The sequence below is a fragment of the Erithacus rubecula genome, assembly GCF_903797595.1.
Source record: "Erithacus rubecula genome assembly, chromosome: 14".
NCBI classification, from domain to species: Eukaryota; Metazoa; Chordata; class Aves; order Passeriformes; family Muscicapidae; genus Erithacus; species Erithacus rubecula.
In genome coordinates this window covers 8,695,660-8,703,536 of record NC_136666.1, presented here as the reverse complement: position 1 = coordinate 8,703,536, position 7,877 = coordinate 8,695,660, and the positions used below count along the sequence as shown (strand labels likewise).

At 41.1% G+C, this 7,877-nt stretch overlaps 1 long non-coding RNA gene across 1 annotated transcript in view; it reads right to left on the bottom strand.

Annotated features, from left to right (window-relative positions):
* Positions 1–2,613: 2,613 nt before the first annotated feature.
* Positions 2,614–7,877, bottom strand: part of LOC306808068 — a 68,478-nt gene continuing 63,214 nt past the window's right edge. The window contains exon 3 of the long non-coding RNA XR_013775894.1: positions 2,614–2,732. This is a non-coding gene — a long non-coding RNA (uncharacterized lncRNA). The remainder of the gene's footprint in view (positions 2,733–7,877) is intronic.

Below are 7,877 nucleotides of genomic sequence, written 5' to 3'. Positions count from 1 at the left end.
TGATGAAGAGAGCAGAGCACCAGGAACTCAGCAGAGTCCCTGCCTCTGGTAGTTTTAAATGGGACAAACATCTGTCAGGGATGACAGGGGGACAGTTCACCCTGCCTTGGGGTGGGGAAATGGATTCTCCTGCTCTGCTGAGGTTCCTTTCAAATGTGATTCCCATAATGGCATAGGGCAAAGCATTCCTGTTTGATACCAGCAAGCAGGATAAGGCTCTAAAATAACGAGCAGCTTTTGAAACAGAAGGAAGATATGAGCACAGAGAAGGTGAGCAGCAATCAGCATTGGATGTAAATGCAGCCACAAGAAAGAAAAGCCACCCTCATTATGCAGAACCTTTGTCCCAGGAGGAGCAGCTGGAAGCCTGCTGCCTGCCTGCTTGTGCAGAGCTCTGCTGGGTCAGGATGCCCAGAGGTTCCTCAGGCTCTGGGGTTGTTACTGGTACAGCCATAAAATGGTTCCTGATATAATTTGCCTGATGTGGTGTTATCTGGTGTCTCTTGGCCAGTGTGGGTTGTGGGACCAGGCTGGTGGACCTCACCCTGGTCTGTCTTGAAAAGGCAGTAATGGAGTCACTGACACACAGAAGGAACAGCCTTTGCTGTTGATCCTTTATTCAGGAAAAAAGAAACTAATTTCATGGTTCTTTCATTCAACCCCTATGAAAACTAAACCCAGGAAAAAATTGGTTTACATTAAATTTATACTTCGTATAAAAGGAATATATTTGACTTCCAATTTTTCCAACCCCCTTTTTCTCTTTTGCCTCCACTCACAGAGCACTCTAGTTTCAGTAGCATGGGGAACAAGCAGGATAAATTCCTAAACTATATAACAGCAGCAGCTCCTGTCCTTTCTTCTTATTTAACTGACATGTTCCATAGCTGAGGAATCCCCTATTTTACTGATATCAAATCCATGTAGTCATTTCTATTCATGAAACAGATCAGAACAAGTTCCACTAATGACTAAGAGATGTATTTGGGAGTGGAGAATTCTGCAAATTAGCAATCAAACACAATAAAAAAATCAAAGGTACTGCATTAAAAAATATACTTTGTTCATTTACTTTAACAAGTATCACTTATTTTCAATTATTTACAGTGCTAGTGAGTGTGCTCATAAAGTACTGTGGCATATTGAGTTAAAAGTAATGGATTCTTAGTGCTGGGAAATCTCAGCAGAGCACTCAGCTATTAAACACTAGTAGGAATGAAAAGGTAATGTTATGGTGGGCAGCTTTTTTTGCTTGTTGTGGAGCACTTTTTGATGGGGTGAAGATAATTGGGTCTGCAGATTAAGGGAGTTAAGAATTAGTTGAGTTCTCACAGTGAAGAGTTTTGTAAATTCCCACATCAATCTTTATGTCTTCCAGCTCATCTCTCCCTTTAACAAATCCAGCATTCAGAGCCTTATCTCAGGGTGTCCTTTCCAGTCTGAATTCTCTGGCTTTCTTCAGGTGCTCATCATTTAAAGACAGTTATTTTTTTTGGCATTTCATTTCCTGCTTTTCCCCTCCTCTTCTTGCATCTTTTATAGATGGTGATAAATGTGAATAACAATGTGCCCAGTGTGAAAGACAGAGTGTAAAACCCAATTCCATTCGATTTCTCTTTTATTCTAACTTTAACCCTCAGATTTGCCCATGTCTCACTCCCCTGGACCTGTCACCTAAATTAAATTGTGACTCTTAAAACTGATTGCTGTGAAGAAATAGATCTCAGAAGCAAGAACGTAATGGCATCTTAAAGAAAATTTCCTAATAATTGGTGAAGCTCATTTAAATTTTATTCCCCCACCCCTGAGATATGGAAGCAGCTCAGTGCTAATCAGAAAAAGGAGAAAAGTGACCTTAATTTCAGATGATCTATTTTCAAAATCCTGTTGAAGGCAGCAAAAGGCTCTAATAATTTGCACACCATGGAGATGGCAGAGGAAGAGAGGGGCTGGCAGACAGGGAATTCTGAGACACTTGTCTGCTTCTTTGCATCACTGCTGACACCTGCTGCAGAGCTGCCTGGCACAGCCACCTTCCAAAAACTGGGAAAGGGAGTCCCAGCTTTCATAGCAGGAGGGTCAGCTTGGCCACACTGGGAGGAATGAGGCAGGTTTAACAGCAAGGAAAAGCCCTGCTGTCTAGGCTGGGGAGGAGAGGTTTTCTCCAGCTGTATACTGGGTTTTTTTTTTCTTTTTTCTTTTATTTTTAGTGTTCAGGTCTTTTTGCCTATTTTTCAATATTTTATTGACATCTTGATAACCTAGGGTGGGGTTTTTTTCACTATCTTAGGCTCTGAAATAGATGGGTCAGAGCTGCCCTTGGACCCTGGCCAGGAGAGAAGTGATCAGCAGCAGGTGATGCTGTAGTCAGAGCTGATTCAAATTCAGATCAAGGTTGGTTTAGAAATAAAAGTGACCAGCTCAGACAATGGTTGGTTTTTTTTAGCACGTCTTGCTTGCTCATATAGGTTAATCTGGTCGGTGGCTTCCTGCCAACATGTGGGAGTTGTTCTGGCAAAAAGTGTGGTTTTCTCTGTGTTCCTGCTGTAAAATGAGGAGTTCTCACCTGCCATAAACCTTCCTGCTGTAAAAAGCTGCTCAGCACAAGGAGATGCCCAGCAGAGTTATCATCATTATCTGATGTGACACAAGAAGCATTTAGCAGGAGACTGCTTCCTCTGGCGTGGTGATAGTGAGGATTCTGATGGACAACTTGCATTAACATCACAGACCTTGGGAGGGAAAAAAATTACAAGAGAATTTTCTTTTTAAATGGATGTTTGATAAAAGAACAGAGGCAGGTAATGACTAGATTTGCTTTGTTAACTGAGTGTCCAGAATATTTGCATTTTATAATTGATCCTGCAAAATTTGGTGTGAGCTGAACATCAGCTTAGATTTCCTGTGCTTCTCTTTTCTTCCTGTGTGGAGTCCAGAATGTTAAACAGCTTCAGTTCCATCATGCCAGGTTCATCTTTGAGCTCTGGTCATTCTGCCACCGAGTGGCAAACAGATGCCACCCCACTTCCAGTGAGGGTCAGGAGGAGAAATCCTTCCAGAGTCATCCCTGGGGATTGTGCAGCACAGTTTATCCCCCTGTCCCAAACAAAACACACCACAAGTGTCAGAACAGTGCTCCCTGTTATTAATCCCACTGTGATTCGAGATGTTGTGCTATTACTGCACACACAAAGATACTTGAGGGTTTTCTGATTTCAATTATGATTATTATCTCTTCTGAGAGATGTTTTCTCTGCTGTTGGGAAATCAGCTCTGGAACAGCAGCAGACAGCAGTAAATAGTGCTGTTTGTATTAAATGTGCACTCTGCTGGCCTCCCCTGCCTTGTTCAGGGCCCCTTGCTTTGTTCCCCTCTATGAGAGATGCTGGGAGACTCTAAAAATATGCTGCAGGTAGCAAAGATCCACATTTAATTTACACCATCTTTTGAACTAAGCCTAGCCAAAGTCAAGATTTTGACTTTGCAAATGGCCTCACTAAGAATTTTTCTCTCAAGAACTTTTGCTAGATGTGAAAACAAGTCAAATACATTTTTCCCAGACCTATCAAATCACGTCCTGAATTTTGCTGTGTTCACAGCAATGGCCAATCCTTGAGGGCATCATGTGCAGCAGGAGTTCATGGAAGTGATAATGCTCTGGAAACAGGGAGCATGCTGCTGTGTTGTCACTGGGAAGAGCATGGTGACTTTGGACAGTGGGAATTTAGAATCACCAAACCACACTTGGGGTCATCAGTGGGCTCAAATTTATGCATGTCCTTCAGGTTCTTAGCACACCATTGTCCAGAGCAGCACCTGCTGAGCCTGAGACCATCTAGGAGCTCTCCAGGGATCCCAGGATGACCCCACAGCCTTGTTCCAGCTTCCAGGGGACAGATACCCACACATGAAATGAGCAGATCAGCTCAGCACCTCTCTGTTTGTCTCAGCAAGGCAGCCAAGAGCTGAGCTGGCCAGCAACAGAAATCACAGGTAGAGAACAGAAAGAGAAATGAGTAACAGATGCTTGCTCTGCTATTCCACCTGGACTGTGGCTAAAGGGTCAGTCCACTGCAATCTGCAAGATATGTATTTTCCTTAATGTTAAAAATGCTGAATATTCAGTGTTCCAGATTCTTGGTTTCTGTCCCAGTGTGTCAAATCCATAATCTCACAGCTACCACAACCCCAGTTAACTCATTGTCCTCTTATTTCTGGGTATGAGCTCCTCTGTCTCCCATGACCACGTCCAGAAGCTTCTCTCCCACACAAATTTAATATTAGAAACACTTTCATTTCAAAATGACTTCCTACTCCTTCCTTCAGATGTCCCTTTTCTGGGGTGAAGCACAAGAATAAAGGAAGAAGATTCTTCCCAACCCCAAGGCTGCCACTGCTGCCATTCCTTATAAAGCTTTACAGAGCCTTCCAGATGTACATTAGGCTTGATGTGGACTCTTTAAATCTCAAGAACATTTAATAAATGGAGAATTAGTTTGATTAAGTCATACCAGAGATGAATTTCTTACATTGATACAATCTCCAGTGAGCACTGTACTTCATTTAATAAATGTATTTATTAAATACATAAAAGAGTTGTAAATGGAGCTCTTGTCTTGCTGAACCTTATTAGCTTCATCCTTATTTAACATTTATTTTCTTGAGATGAGACAATATTTGTTAAATCTTGAACACGTCATTGCAAAATCCACCCATGGTTTATTCAGACTGACTCTAAATATTAAATTTCGACATTTGCTAGACCTGGCTCTTTGTTTAATCTACCAAGATCTCTAACAAGCACAAGGAAAGATTTGCTAACTAAAAAATAACTGTTATTGAATTTCCAGTAGGCTTTTAAAAATCTACATAATATTTAATAAATTTGCCCTAATATTTTATAAAATCTGTTTAACTTCCATTAAAAATGAGGAAAAGGAATTTGTTGGAGTCCCTTTTTGGATTCATGCAAAACTTAATAAGTATATCAGAAGTTCCCCAAATCCTATTAAATTGCCATGTGAATTTTCTCTTTCATTTCTCATCAATGTTGATTATTAATGTATTTGTGCATAAATAACAGCTCTCTCCTCCAAGGCACTGCATCACTCCTGTCCTACTCACTCCCCACCATCAGAATTCAGCTGGTGGGAAATTATAAGTCAGTGCTGGAGCATTTCTGCCATGCCACCTTTGAGATTGCAGCCTGTAATTTTGCAGGCCTTTTCTGGGAATGTGCAGATTGCCTTGGACAGTTTTATATATCTCCTCTAAAGAGACACATTCCAAGAAAAAGTAATCATGCTATATCCACAGCAGAAACAATGCTTCCCCACCTCTTATTATTCCAGTCTGTTGCCAGACTAAGACAGACAGAATAACAAACATTGTACTTAGTTCTCAACCTGCATCCAGAGCATTTTTATGTCTCTATCTAGTTCCAGAATTTCTGGGGCAGCAATCCCAAATTATGTTTGGCCCAAAACCTCTGCCAACTTGTCTTGCAGAACACCCTGCATCCTGGTCATAAAATTTCACTACAAAAGAGAAAATTGAAAGCAATTACGTTTTTGTGTGCTTCTGTACACCACTCCCCCTGGCCTTTCAGAGCCCAGGGATGGGGGAAGCACAGCCCAGGAATCCTCCTCCAGCACATGGGCAATACAGAGAAACTGAGTGGGGAGGTGAAAGTAGCCTGATTTACTTGCCCTGTGCTTCCAGCCTTCCCATTTCCTGACAGTTACCTTGAAAACTCCTCTTTTCCATGACAATGAATGCAGATCCCTGCTTTAGTAGGTCTGACCTTGAAGCAGGTAGCAAAGGGCAGCAGATGAGATGTTAAGACTCTCAGCACCAGAGATGGAGCTTCAAACCTGCTCAAGGCTACAGTGGAAATGAGCTCAGCCACCTGGATCCTGTCTCTGTTCATCAAGAGCAAGGAATATCTCACTATTCCCTTGCCTGGCACTCCAGGCACAGAGGAGATGTAGAATACAAAGGTGGGCAGTGCTGTGGGTCACTGTGTGAGGACTCATCCTCTGAAAAGCAGCTGCAACACAGAGGGAAGTGGGTTTTGCTGAAAGCTTCCAAAATGTAGGGCTGGGACAGCCAGCAAAGCTGTTTTGGGAAAGGCACTGGCAGAGCTGAGTGGGGAACAGAATGGGAGGATTCAGCTCTCCTCACAGGAGTTTCATAGCAGTGCTATCAGACTCTCCCCTTATTGCTTATCAAAATCCTCTTACAAAAACATGGTGCCAGTATATTATTTAATATGAGCACTCTGATATGACAGTGAAGAAGACCAGACAGGGCAGACATGACAGATAACTTGGCAGTTAAAGCTGCTACTAAAAATAAAGGCACAGATTTATTAAAGGGCTACAGAGAAAGGGTCTGCAGTCCAGCTGATCCCATCTACAGGTCCCACATATTAAACATTTGAGTTTGGGTTCAAGTAAAGTTTGCAAGTCTCTACAGATTCATAAGTTTGCCTGTGATAATTTGCTACTGGGTTCAGGTTATTCTCCTACTGATTTATAGTCTTGGATGTTCTAAGCAATATTTATTGCATCAGATAGTAGAGCCAGCTTTCAGGAAATGCTGGTACAGATGACACAAGCCTTGTACATTTTGGGATTTTTTCAAATACTATTTATAAAGTGGCAGAATTCAGGGAAATTCTTGAGAAAAGCAGAAAGGACAATGTAATTACAGATTTTCAGAAGTGGTCAGTGATTTTTCTGAGCATCTGAAGAAGAGCAGCTACATCTTTGTGGATAAAGATGGGCATTATTACACTGAAAATCTGTTCCTTTTCCATGTGAACAGTGGCAGGAACACAGCACAGAGAGATGCAATATATGAATCTACTTCTGGAAGCCTAGACTTGTGAATTATTAATACACAAATAAACAAAAGTAACAAAAACACCCCCACAAAGCAAAACAAAAAACCACACATATACAAATTTTTAAAAACCCAAAACAAAACAAGCAAAAAAAATTCCAAATACCTCAGACTGTTTGTATGCTAACTCAGTTATTTATCATGAGCTGTTTGAGCCTGAATGGAATCCATGTCCCAGCCAGGCATAATTCTGCAGTCCCTATTAATACATGTCTGTGTATTGAGCTTGATGAATATGGAAAGTCTGGATGCACAGCTCTGAGCTCCTGTAGGAGGAAAAGACAACTCCTCATCGAGCTCTGACCAGGACCAAGTTTGAGACATTGCTATGCAAGAATCCATCTGTAATAACAGGCACAATTTAATTCAATTCAACAGCCTTGTAGGATTCAGAAACAAATAAACAAACCCTTCACTTCACTAGTGTTAGAATTTATCTTGAGGAAAGCCAGCCTCATAAAAAATGAAGCAGAAAATCAACAGCTAAGAGGGTAAAAAACTTTTCCTGTGGCATGAAAATTGTTGAAAAGATCACATTAGCTGCTCACTAGAATTTATAGCATCAAAAATTGCAGAAAGAGGGAATACAGGGAAAAGGGTTATGTTTGGTTCAGCCATGGATTTAAAAAAAGAAGAAAATTATGAAAAAGATACTTAAAGTAGAAGATATCCACTGAAGAGCACAAATTGGGCCAAAAAGAGGAAAACAGAAAAGAGCTTGGCCAAGTTCAATGTTAATCTGTCATAAGGCAGGGCAAAAAGGTTTTCAGAAACAGCTCCTGAGAGACAATTGAAGTCACAATTCAAGCACATCAGAAAGAAGAAATTTGTCAGATATTTTATACTGGCAGTTCATGATTAGTGTGTAATGGGTCCTCAAGAAAGAAAAAGATGAAGTGGAAAAACCTAATAAATTCTTTTATCAGAGTTCACCAGGGAGGAGGTCAGTAGTTTATGAGGGATGAATCTGA